The sequence below is a fragment of the Periplaneta americana genome, chromosome 11 (assembly GCF_040183065.1).
Source record: "Periplaneta americana isolate PAMFEO1 chromosome 11, P.americana_PAMFEO1_priV1, whole genome shotgun sequence".
Lineage (NCBI taxonomy): Eukaryota > Metazoa > Arthropoda > Insecta > Blattodea > Blattidae > Periplaneta > Periplaneta americana.
The window spans coordinates 9,783,193-9,795,294 of record NC_091127.1 but is presented as its reverse complement, the minus strand read 5'-3'; the positions used below and the strand labels follow the sequence as shown (position 1 = coordinate 9,795,294).

Here is a 12,102-nt window from a genome sequence, read left to right as displayed (position 1 = left end):
TACTAAATGGTTCAGTCACCAAAATTAATTTTGAATGTATAATGCATAACTTTGCTATGTGTCGCTGTTGTGTATACAGTACTTGGTAACGAGTGTTTGAATTTGTTTTCGTTTCAGTGGAAAGTAGGTCAAAACAGTCTGGAAATTGATGGCAATCAATCCGCCATTAAATTGTAATTGAATGTTGCTTGTTCTCATAGATCACAGGAGTTGTAAAAATTAATTTTATTTAAATTCGTTCCATTGTTCCCGTGCAATTAGAAGCGTTTTCATGAAAAATAAGGGGATTAATCCTTGCAAACAACATTTATTTTCAGCACAGGGTTTGAAATGAACTCCCCAACGATGCATATTATATTTATCATTAACAAGCAAAATTTTTACCGCTGTAAGCTGTACCTAATCCCTTAAGAACATTTGAAAATTTTTTCATTATGAGAGTATTTTGAATTGTTTAATAAGCTGTCAGTTTTTTTTTACTAGACTAAATCATTGACCTTAAACTACTTTATTAAAAATGTATAATTTCTTATTTGAAGTCTTGTAATACAAAATTTAATTTATGCTCGACCATGCCGAAATGTAGTAATTATACACCTGGTAGCAGTCCTTTAATGCATGTCATTAAAGTACACCTACACATTAAAGTACAGGTGTTCAGCCAATGACAACTCAGCTTACAGGTGTTCAGCCAATGACAAGTCAGCTTTGTACCGTTATAAAACCGCAATCGAAAGAGAATTAGCGAAAAGTTACGGAGGCTGGAAATCCAATACTGTCGCAGAAGGTTATGTTCTGTTACTATAATAATTAGCGTTAATTGCAAATAATATTCAAATAAATTCAATTTGTCATCTCGTTTTTCAGTATCGAATTCAATAATCAAGGTTATATCAAGTTTAACGGGATTACATCAAGGTCAATGACATTATTGTTCCTCGGAAAAAAATCAATACTTTCGCGTCTGCGCACATCTCACAATTCACGACCTAGAACAAGGTCACTTCCGATCTTGTCAGATACAAATAAAATGTATACATCTGAATAATTTCAAGTTAGAAATATGGACGAGCATAAAAAGTCGTATGAAACTCGCCTATAATGGTAATTAAGAAGCTCGTATGAAAATTATGAAACTCGCTTGCGCTCGTTTCATTAACATCCATACTCGCTTCTTAATTACTATCATTATAGGCTCGTTGCATGTGTTTTTACAAATTGTGCCTTATCCAACTACATTGTTTCCAAAACTTGCCTTCTCCTAGGTATAGTTCCAAAAGTTGTCCTCTCCAATTTTAACATTTAAATAAAAACCTTACCGAGTTTCTATTCCTGACCTATATACTATAAAATATTTATTTTAAAGGATGAAAAATTCTTATTTTAACATAAAAAGTAAAATAATTCCTTTCAGTGCTACTGTAAAAAACCTCGGCATCTATTTCGACTCCAATATGAACTGGAATGCGCAAATCAGATATCTCTGTAGAAAAGTTTTCTCTATCATGCATTCTTTGAAACGCCTGAAAAATTTCCTTCCTACTAAACTCAAACAAATTCTAGTACAGACTCTTGTAATGCCTCACTTTGACTATTGTGATGTTTTATATAGCGATCTAAGTGCTGAACTTTCTCAAAAACTTCAACGTGTACATAATGTCTGTGTCCGATTTATTTTCAATATCCGCCGACATGATCATATATCGGAATATTTTCTACGACTCTCCTGGCTCCGCTTGCAAGATCGACGTTTAGTACATTCTCTTTGCCTGCTATATCGAATTATACATGATTCCACACCCAACTACCTTGCCTCTCGGTTTACTCTCCTAGCTTCACATCATAATCGTAATACACGTTCACAGCACAATCTGTTGCTATCAATACCACGTCATCAGACATCTCTGTACTCAAGTTCTTTCTCAATAGCCATGGCCCGCTCATGGAATTCGCTGCCGCTGGAAATCAGGGGTAGTCTTAGTCCCCAGTTGTTGAAAATTAGGTTGTTTGGAAATATTTTAAATGCAAAGAATTAGTTTTTTAGGTATAATTGTTATTTATTATTATTATTATTATTATTATTATTATTATTATTATTATTATTATTATTATTTTACACAGTCATTACTTTATTTTTCCATTAACACTTATATCCAGGTAATTGTCATTGTCTCAATGTAACACGTGCTGTGCTGATCATACTAATTGTACTATTCCTTTAGTTGTGAGATTATATTCATATGTATTAATTCTTTTTTTTTAGTTAATTCTGTATACTAGATGTATTTTCCTGTTTGTGATTATGTATTTAGTCTCTTTTTTTATTATATGTATTTTTTATTATTGTTATTTTAAAGTTAATACTGATTGTGTATATGTATTCAATCTCTCTTTTTTACTTAATTATGTTTATTATTATTTTTAAGTTAACATTTATATACCGGTATGTATTTTTTTGTATGTGATTTGATCCTGGTTGAGTGGAAGAGAAGGCCTAATGGCCTTAACTCTGCCAGGGAAAATAAAACTATTATTATTATTATTATTATTATTATTATTATTATTAAAAAGTGGGAAAAATATTTTATGCTCGACCATGCCGAAATGTAGTAATTATACACCTGGTAGTAGCCCTTTAATGCACCTCATTAAAGTACACCTATTCATTATAATTCAGTTGTTCAGCCAATGAGAAATCACCATTGTACCATTATAAAACCGCAAGTATCGATTATTCTCGGATATGCAATCGAAAGACAATTAGCGAAAAGTCACGGAGGCTGGAAATCCAATACTGTCGCAGAAGGTTATGTTCTGTTACTATAATAATTAGCGTTAATTGTAAATAATATTCAAATAAATTCAATTTGTAATCTCGTTTTTAAATTCTAAATCAATTTCCAGGTTATATCAATATTAATGTTCATGTTATTCTCTAGATTATGTCAAGGTCAATGACATTCGTGCCTCGGAAAATCAATACTTTCGCGTCTGCGCACATATCACAATTCAGGTCAGTTCCGCTCCTCACTTACATAACCATAACATGAATACTTATGAATAAGCTCATATATCCCGTGCAAATGGCTCCTTAACATAAATTATCTCGAAGTTTTTTGGAAGACGTTGATAAGATCCTTCGAAGCCCTGTTAAAGACATGCTTTTCCTCCCGGCTAATATTCCAAATAGCATGCTGTACGCTAGTAAAAAGTTAAAAGGACTTCAGTTAATACGCGCTTCGTGGGAAGCTTTTCTTCAACATTGTAACATCTGTCTATCATTAATCAGAGCAGATAATCCGCATGTTACCATGGTGAGAGAGATGTCGAACTCAATTCGTCGTGTGATTCCCTCTGTCTTTCTTTTCCCGAAGACTTTACTAAACCTACAATTCGAAATTTTCGAGAAGAATTGTGAGGTCGTGAATATGAATCATGGAAGACCCTTTCAGGACGGGGAAAAGGTGTTGAGATGTATAGCGAAGTAACAGCCGCCAACAGTTGGATTGCAAACAAGAAAAGACTTTTGACTAGTGAATGGATATCCAGCCTGAAAATGACAGCAAATTTAGCAGCTGTTCGTTCCGTTCCCGGCAGATCTCTCGACGGTACCCGGTGCAGACATGGCTGCCCGGAGACTGAAACTTCAGCACACGTCTTGGGATTCTGTGAACAGGGATTGCTCTTGAGGAACTCTAGACATCAACTTGTAAGATCCAAAATTGCTGCCGCATTAAGAACTAAGGGCTGGATAGTAGAAGAAGAAATCTCCTGCCTAGCTGAAAATGGGTCAACGAGACGAGTAGATATTTTAGCGTACAATGCTGACACTAAACAGATCATCATTGTGGACCCCAAGATACGTTCTGAAGTAGGATGTCATCAGTCAGCTGAGGTCCACCTTGAGAAGAAGTCGATCTGTGAGCCTACAGTCAACTATTTCAAGCTGAAATATGCCTTAATTCACGTTGAGGTATTCGGCTTGCTCATAGGTGCTCGAGGGACTATACCAGCTTTTTTCGAAGAATTTCGACGGAAATTTGTTCTGCCAACATCTTTGAGGGATGACATTGTGATAATTGTGTTAAAAAAATCCTGCAAAATCCTAATTAATCACATGGTGCCACATTAATAACAATTGTAATGTTTCACGCCCTTTTCTTTGTTTCCCTTTTTTTTTAATTTAATACCTATGTTTACATATGTCTAATATTTTTTTTTTTGAGGATATACTGAGTCCGTAAGGACTACCCTCAATGGGGGGCAGTTTAGTATTATTTATTATTCAAGTTATAAATATGGTCGAGCATAAAAAGTCGTATGAAAAACTTGCATATTATGGTAATTAAGACGCTCATATGAAAATTATGAAACTCGCTTGCGCTCGTTTCATAAACAAACATACTCGCGTCTTAATTACTACCATTATAGGCTCGTTGCATAATGTACTATTTCTTGATTTGTGAAAAAACATCAGATGTGGATAGACTCGTTTCGGAACTGTAGGACTCAATTGTGAACTCTGACTTGGTAAGGGCTGTATAAGTATTTGCTGTTGCAAAGCGACGTAATTATACCTCGTGCGGCTGGACGGCATCACGCGATAGCGGGACCGCTCTTGCGTGGTTTACAGAGCCTTTAAATACTGCACGCAAATACCACACTGTGCACAAAGAAAGGTATCTTTAAACACAAACATTACTAGCTGCTAGGATAACATTGCTGAGAAATAATGATTTAAGATTCATTGCACTCACAATCAGGCAGGCGAAGCCGTAACAGTCAGCCAATGGCTTCTCGCCGTAGTGTACCGCGGTTCGATCCCAGACCGATCCTGCGATATTTGTGCTGAACTGAGCGGCTTTGTGGCAGGTGTTCTCCGAGTACTTCGGAACGATTTAATCACATACGGAATATAAAAATATATACCGATTTTAAAGGTATTTAATGATAATTTAAGCCAGTCATGTCAATTGATGCCCATAGGAGCAAGCGCGCGCTTTAGAGCCCAGGAGAGCTTAAGCGCTTGACAGCGGAAAGGAAAGAGACAGACGAAAGTGGTAGTATATGCCGCTTGCTCGAGTTAAATTCAGGGATGGCCAGCACTGATTCAATAGATAAAGGGAAGAGAACTTATTAAAACTGTATCCATGTCAATTTTTAGATTTGTCTGAGAAGTATAAGTGCATTATAAGAATGTAAGTTTTAATTTTAATGCTTATTTTTCACAAGTTTGATTTTTTTATTCAAAAGAAATATTTTCTCAACTTTTTATAGTAGTAGTAATAATAATAATAATAATAATAATAATAATAATAATAATAATAATCCGTGGCGCTACAGCCCGTGAAGGGCCTAGACCGACCAGCCGGCTGCTAGCCTCACGCCCACATGCCGAAGCAGAGGTGGACGATCATCCAACCAGAATGGAGGTATCGTGTGGTTAGCACGATGATCCCCCCAGCCGTTCAACTTTTTTTAATAGAAAAGTGAAATTTTCAGATATAGGCCTATTTATCTAGTAGCCTTACAGAATGTTTTCGTAAATCTAATATACAGTATATACGTATTAATGAAGATAGTGTATTGAAAATTTTGAAAATATTCGCATGAAAATTGTTTGTTAAGGAAATGAATTAACAAAGCAACTACTGTTACATCATAAGCAAAAAATACTTGCCCATGTGTTGTAAAAATGTCAGCTCTATAGCTTTAGCACATTTCGAGAAAATAATTTAATATTCTGATGATAGGAAGTTGCTCACCAATATCACCTTAAAAGCATAAAGCGATAAGAGTTTTGTTATGGAATATTACTTACACTTAAAACATATAGAGCACCTAGGTAACTATAATATTGTTTTGATTGGTTTATTGATTACTTTTATAAGGCTAAATGCACCATCAATATCAATTCCAATTTATCATGTCATACTCAATACCTTTTTGGGGGGGGGGATATCACTTTCTTTATGAATGATGTGTGTCATTCATTAAGTACAGTATAGTTGTACTATTATGGAACTTATGTGAATATTCCTTCTTAACTCTTTATTATGTTATTAGCATTTAAAACACAACTGCAATATTAAGAAATTGGTGTTAGTACTTTTGTTTTAAAGACAATATAGATAATATGAAACAGAAAGAAGCCATATAAAAATAACGACATAAAATTTCACGTTCCGTCTGAAGTTTGTGTACCACTGTTTTCTTAAACCAACAGGCTGCTTATTCATATACACAACCCTTCCTCTTTCCATACTTAGCGCTTGATGCCCGCGCACGACGTCAAGGTCAGAAAAATGCGCTTGCTTTGACATCACTGCTTTAAGTAATTATGACAATAACAAAACTCATGTTAAATAAAAGAGTAACGTCTCCAGTTTACATTATAAGTTCATAAGCGTTCATTGTGAGTCCCGTTTGTTACATGACACACATCTAACCTGTAGGCTATTTTTATTTTCATTTTATTGGGTTATTTTACGACACTGTATCAATATCTAGGTTATTTAGCGTCGGAATTAAAATGAAGTTGATAATGTCGGTGAAATGAGTCCGTGGTCCAGCACCGAAAGTTACCCAACATTTGCTCGTATTGGGTTAAGGGAAAACCCCGGAGAAAACCTCAACCAGGTAACTTGCCCCGACCGGGATTCGAACCCGGGCCACCTGGTTTCGCGGCCAGACGCGCTGACTGTAGGCTATTCCTCCCGTACTTTAAGGGGAGAGGATGGTATTTTTTAAAACTTTTTTCTATTTGGTGGCAACTCAACCAAATAAAAATATTTTGAAAAAAAAAAATTATTTGGAGGCCCAAATTTGAAAAAAAAAAAAATAATACCCAATGCAGGGTTGCACTAAAACCGATATATCTAAACAGTTTTTAAAGATAGATTCAACTAGTTTTTTGCAATATATTTTCAAAAGAATGTTCTACAAACTGTCTGAAACAGAATTTTGATATTAGTCCCTACGTTTGTACGTTTCAACGCGAAAACGCAAGTATTATAACAATGTCAGGGCGATCAGTGGGTTTTTCACGTGGGAGTAAAGCAATAGCTATTTCAGGTCATAGTGGATTGTAAAAGCCAGGTTTGCTATGCTTTGGAACAATAGACATAGCATTTTGTTATAGCTGCTGCATGTAGAGATTAAAATGTAGAGGGTAAAATCATTTTATCCTGCTAAGAGATCTTGCTGAAATGATCGAGAGACTACAAAATTTTGTAGGTCTCTTATATTTTTATCAGTAAGTAATACCGTCTTTCCTTAGGAACTGTAATTTTTTCGCTTTCTCGAGCCAATACTGAAGAGAATGACGCATATAAATGTCTACACCACACCGCCATCAAATATATGAAAAAGACTCAACCCCACTTAATTAATAACTATAAAAATATTTGATTTTAATAACAATATTATTAACTTATTAAGTTTTATATATATATATATATATATATATATATATATAATAGCCGCCACTCAGCAAATTATAATTATAAATGAAGACCTAATTTAACACATTCTCTGTATCTACTTATGTAATCCCAAAACGTTTCACTTTCATATCATCAATATAGCATTAATATGTATAATTAATGAAAAATAATTACATCAAGGCATTAACTATAATGAAATTTCATTTCTAATGGTAATAATGTAATCAAACCACTTCAAGTTTTGTAGATTTCAATATCCAATACACAGCTGTATTCAGAAAATTACACACCGCAGAATCAGACCTGTAAATTAGAGAGTCTTCAAGTTTTTAATAACCAATTGAATTTGAACTCTAAATATGTCAGCAATCCTCCAGGTCATGGCCTTCGTGTAATAGCTATTGTTTATTGTAGTCCGTGTTTTGTTTTATTCTGAAATCGCGGCCTTGCTGAAATGCAATTAGTTATCAAAACTGAAGAAAGATGGATTTTGGAAAATAGAAAATACTGTAGGAAAATTGATATTCCACTGAAAACTATTATTTTTCTGAAATAATTTTTGAGTTCCAAGCTTCAAAATGAGGGGCCATTTATTAAAATCCGTTCAGTCGTTTTCGGGAATTTCCATTACCAGTTCAAATTAAATAATATACTAGTGGCTTGTGCAGCAAATGCTGCAAACTAAGTTCATTAGACGTTCAAATAAACATTTTTCAGATTTATTTTCAATTAAGAATACCAGACATTCTGAAAGTTATTTGCTTCCATAATAATGAAACATACTCTCTCTCGAGCCAATACTCAAGAGAACCACGCATATAAATATCTACACCACACCGCCATTAAATATATGAAAAATACCCAACCTCACTTGATTAATAACTATAAAAATATTTGATTTTTAATAATATCATTATCTTACGTAAGTTTTATAGCTTTCAGTAACATATACTATATAGCCGCCACTCAGTAAAATATAGAAATCAAGGTCTAATTTAAGTTATTCTCTACACCTACTTATGCAACCCCAAATCATCAATATAGCATTAATATGTATAATTAATGAAAAATAGTCACATCACGGCATTAAGTACAATAATATTTCATTTCTAAGAGTAATAATGCCATCAAACCACCTCAAGTGTTGTAGTTTTTAATATCCAACACATAGCTGTACCCAGAAAATTACGCACCACAGAATCGAACCTGTAAATTATTTATAGTAAGTTAAGTTTTTAATAACCAATTTGATTTGAGCTCTAAATATGTCACCATTCTTGCAGATCATGGCCTTCGTGTAATATTGTTTACTGTATTGTGTGTTTTGTTCTATTCTGCCGACTTGATGCCCGCTTCGCTTCTCCTGAATGCAATTAGTTAGTTCTCAAAACTGACGACAGATGGATTTTGGAAAATAGGAAAATTATGTAGGAAAATTGACATTTCACTGAAAATTACTATTTTTCTGAAAAACTTTGGGTTCCAAGCTTCAAAATGAGGGGCCATTTATTGAAATCCGTTCAGCCGTTTTGCCGTAATTTCCACTACCAGTTCAAATTATATATATAGAAAGATAGATTACCGATCAGTCTACTGAACGAAACAGTTTAATAACAGTTGTCTTCCATCTCGAATATCCACGTTAAATTTCCCGCGCCCCCTAAGTGTCAGAGGAGCAACGACCGGAGAGTTTGAGTCAACCTACTGGCATGCCCTCATGAAAGTTTCACACAGGCGCCTGTATAACGCAAGCTATGCATAAACCGAGTTCTTAAAGTTGCTACATACGTGAAATTTCAAAGGGTTACGGTCAACAGATCTCGTAGTCTTTGACACAAAGTACGATATTCAGAAAAATCTCACCACAGCCCACTTCTAAGCATGAGGAACCCACATGAAGTTTCCCGCATTATCACACAAGCATAACGCAGGCACGTGACCACAATAAAATCAGTTGGCAAGTATCAACAATGTTTTGAAATAGTTTCTGAAGGTACCACAGTCTACTATATACAGTCGCGAAGCTCAATATGTAGTAAAAATGCAAACATAGGTAGTTGGCCACCACTAGGATCGCTACTATCGCCTCATCATCGCAGATCTCTCTCTTAGCAGACGAGAAAATATGTTACACTTTCGTTGTGTTCTTTTGGAAAAATTAACACCTTCCTTCCATTATTGAAATATTAAATGCATGAAGTTAATTTATTATTTTAATGAAGTAGGCCTATATTAAATTCCACCATAAACTCGAAGATACCTGCAAGAAATAGGTTAATATTATTTTTGTTCGTGCAAAACGAACTGAAATTTACTATAATCGCTTCACTCATTCAAGATTATAGCGATAATTAATTATGAAACCAATAAATATTAATTTGCATTTCCCTTTACAACAATAATAATGGAAATATGAATTAATGGAGTAACTTACGTGTACCGGTACTTGTAGTGTAGGCTTACGTAGTTAACAAAGTGGGATGAGGTTAAGCAATAATAATCACACCAGATTTGGAAATAAAACGTGATTAATAAATTGTATTGTAACAGGCTTTTTCTACGTCTCTAGTAAAGTAACAAATTAAAAAATAACAACAAAATTAACAGCCATAATTAAAAACATATCCTTTGAAAAAAAAGTAGGCCTAAGCAATAATAATCCCACCACAATTGAAAATAAAACGTGATCAATAAATTTCATTAAAACAAACTTAATTTTTCTACGTCTCTAGTAAAATATTATTATTCCAATTATTGTATTTTAGCCATTAACATTTTCATTACAACCAATAACGAACATTTCACAAGCATCAATGTGAAATATGCAACGAGCTAGCACTCGATGGAAATACGACACAGTCCAAAGTCGACCGTGGACAGTCTATTGTTTCTAGTTGCTAACCGCTTGGAGCGCTTTATCACGAGATTTGCAAAAAATCACCTCAAGCTTCGCGAGTGTTTATAGTAGACTGTGAGGGTACTAAGAAAAGGTTCTGATAAATCTAAAGAGATTGCATATAAATCACTAGTTGGGATCCTTACGGAGTAGAGCATATTAAGACACTGGAAATGATTAAAAAAACGGGCTCTCAAACGTTGTCGTAATAATTCACCATTAAAATGGGACACACTCACGGACAGGAGAACGCGAATTCGATTATGCGCACTGTTCAAAACATACAGAGGTGAGCCTGCCTGGAGAGAAATAAAAACTAGGTTGCAGCCGCCAAATTACTCTTCAAGGAACGACCACTCATATAAATTGAGGGAAAGAAGACAGAGGACGGACACTGGAAAGTTTTGCAAATCAAGATTTCAGGTATAACTCCCTGTAAAGTTGATTTGAATAATTTCGAGGGAAAAATTGTTCCGGAGCCGGGTATCGAACCCGGGACCTTTGGTTTGGCGTACCAACGCTCTACCACTGAGCTACTCGGGAACTCTAACCGACACCGACACAAACTTTCCGTTTTGAGGTATCTCTAGTCGTTTTCAAGTTATTTAAAGGTAACTGTCATAATGACAGAAACATTAGTTACTGCATCTACAGATATTTTGTAAAATGGTACAGTAAGGAGGCTTTGGAAAAGGTATTTTTATGCCATTCTGGTAATTAACTTTTCCTGCTTTACTGTTTTACTGTTTGTAACCTGAAAACACGTTTCAGCGTCACATTGTTGACAAGCAACTCCATCTGTTAGCACAACCATAAAGCATCTAATAGATGCTATAGAGTTATCAACAACGAAAAAAATAAATAAATGCTTACGTGATTTGCAAACAGAACACAATCGTGGAGCGCTGAAGTATACGACAGAATATGAGGAAATGGCGTCGTTGTTATGTTTCCATGGTTACCAAGTATGTTTGCTGTTATGTTTATGTTCCCATCGTGAGTGATGGTATGACTTCTTGATTTTACTGTAACGTTAAGTTAACGCTTACGTTATGTTTAATTCTCATTGTGAATGAGCCTTAACGTTAAGTTAACGCTTACGATATGTTTAATTTTCATTGTGAATGAGCCTTAACGTTAAGTTAACGCTTACGTTATGTTTAATTTTCATCGTGAATGAGACTTAACGTTAAGTTAACGCTTACGTTATGTTTAATTCTCATTGTGGATGAGCCTTAACGTTAAGTTAACGCTTACGTTATGTTTAATTCTCATTGTGAATGAGCCTTAACGTTAAGTTAACGCTTACGTTATGTTTAATTCTCATTGTGGATGAGCCTTAACGTTAAGTTAACGCTTACGTTATGTTTAATTCTCATTGTGGATGAGCCTTAACGCTAAGTTAACGCTTAGGTTATGTTTAATTCTCATTGTGGATGAGCCTTAACGTTAAGTTAACGCTTACGTTATGTTTAATTCTCATTGAGAATGAGCCTTAACTTTAAGTTAACGCTTACGTTATGATTAATTCTCATTGTGAATGAGCCTTAACGTTAAGTCAACGCTTACGTTATGTTTAATTCTCATTGTGAATGAGACTTAACGTTAAGTTAACGCTTACGTTATGTTTAATTTCATTGTGGATGAGCCTTAACGTTAAGTTAACGCTGACGTTATGTTTAATTCTCATTGTGGATGAGCCTTAACGTTAAGTTAACGCTTACGTTATGTTTAATTCTCATTGTGAATGAGCCTTAACTT

At 34.6% G+C, this 12,102-nt stretch overlaps 1 protein-coding gene and 1 non-coding gene across 2 annotated transcripts in view; one reads left to right on the top strand and one right to left on the bottom strand.

Annotated features, from left to right (window-relative positions):
- Positions 1-12,102, top strand: part of Hs3st-A (Heparan sulfate 3-O sulfotransferase-A) — a 513,711-nt gene that overhangs the window by 475,181 nt on the left and 26,428 nt on the right. The window lies entirely within an intron of this gene.
- Positions 10,813-10,884, bottom strand: TRNAG-GCC (transfer RNA glycine (anticodon GCC)). The gene has a single exon. It is a non-coding gene; the product is annotated as a tRNA-Gly (tRNA).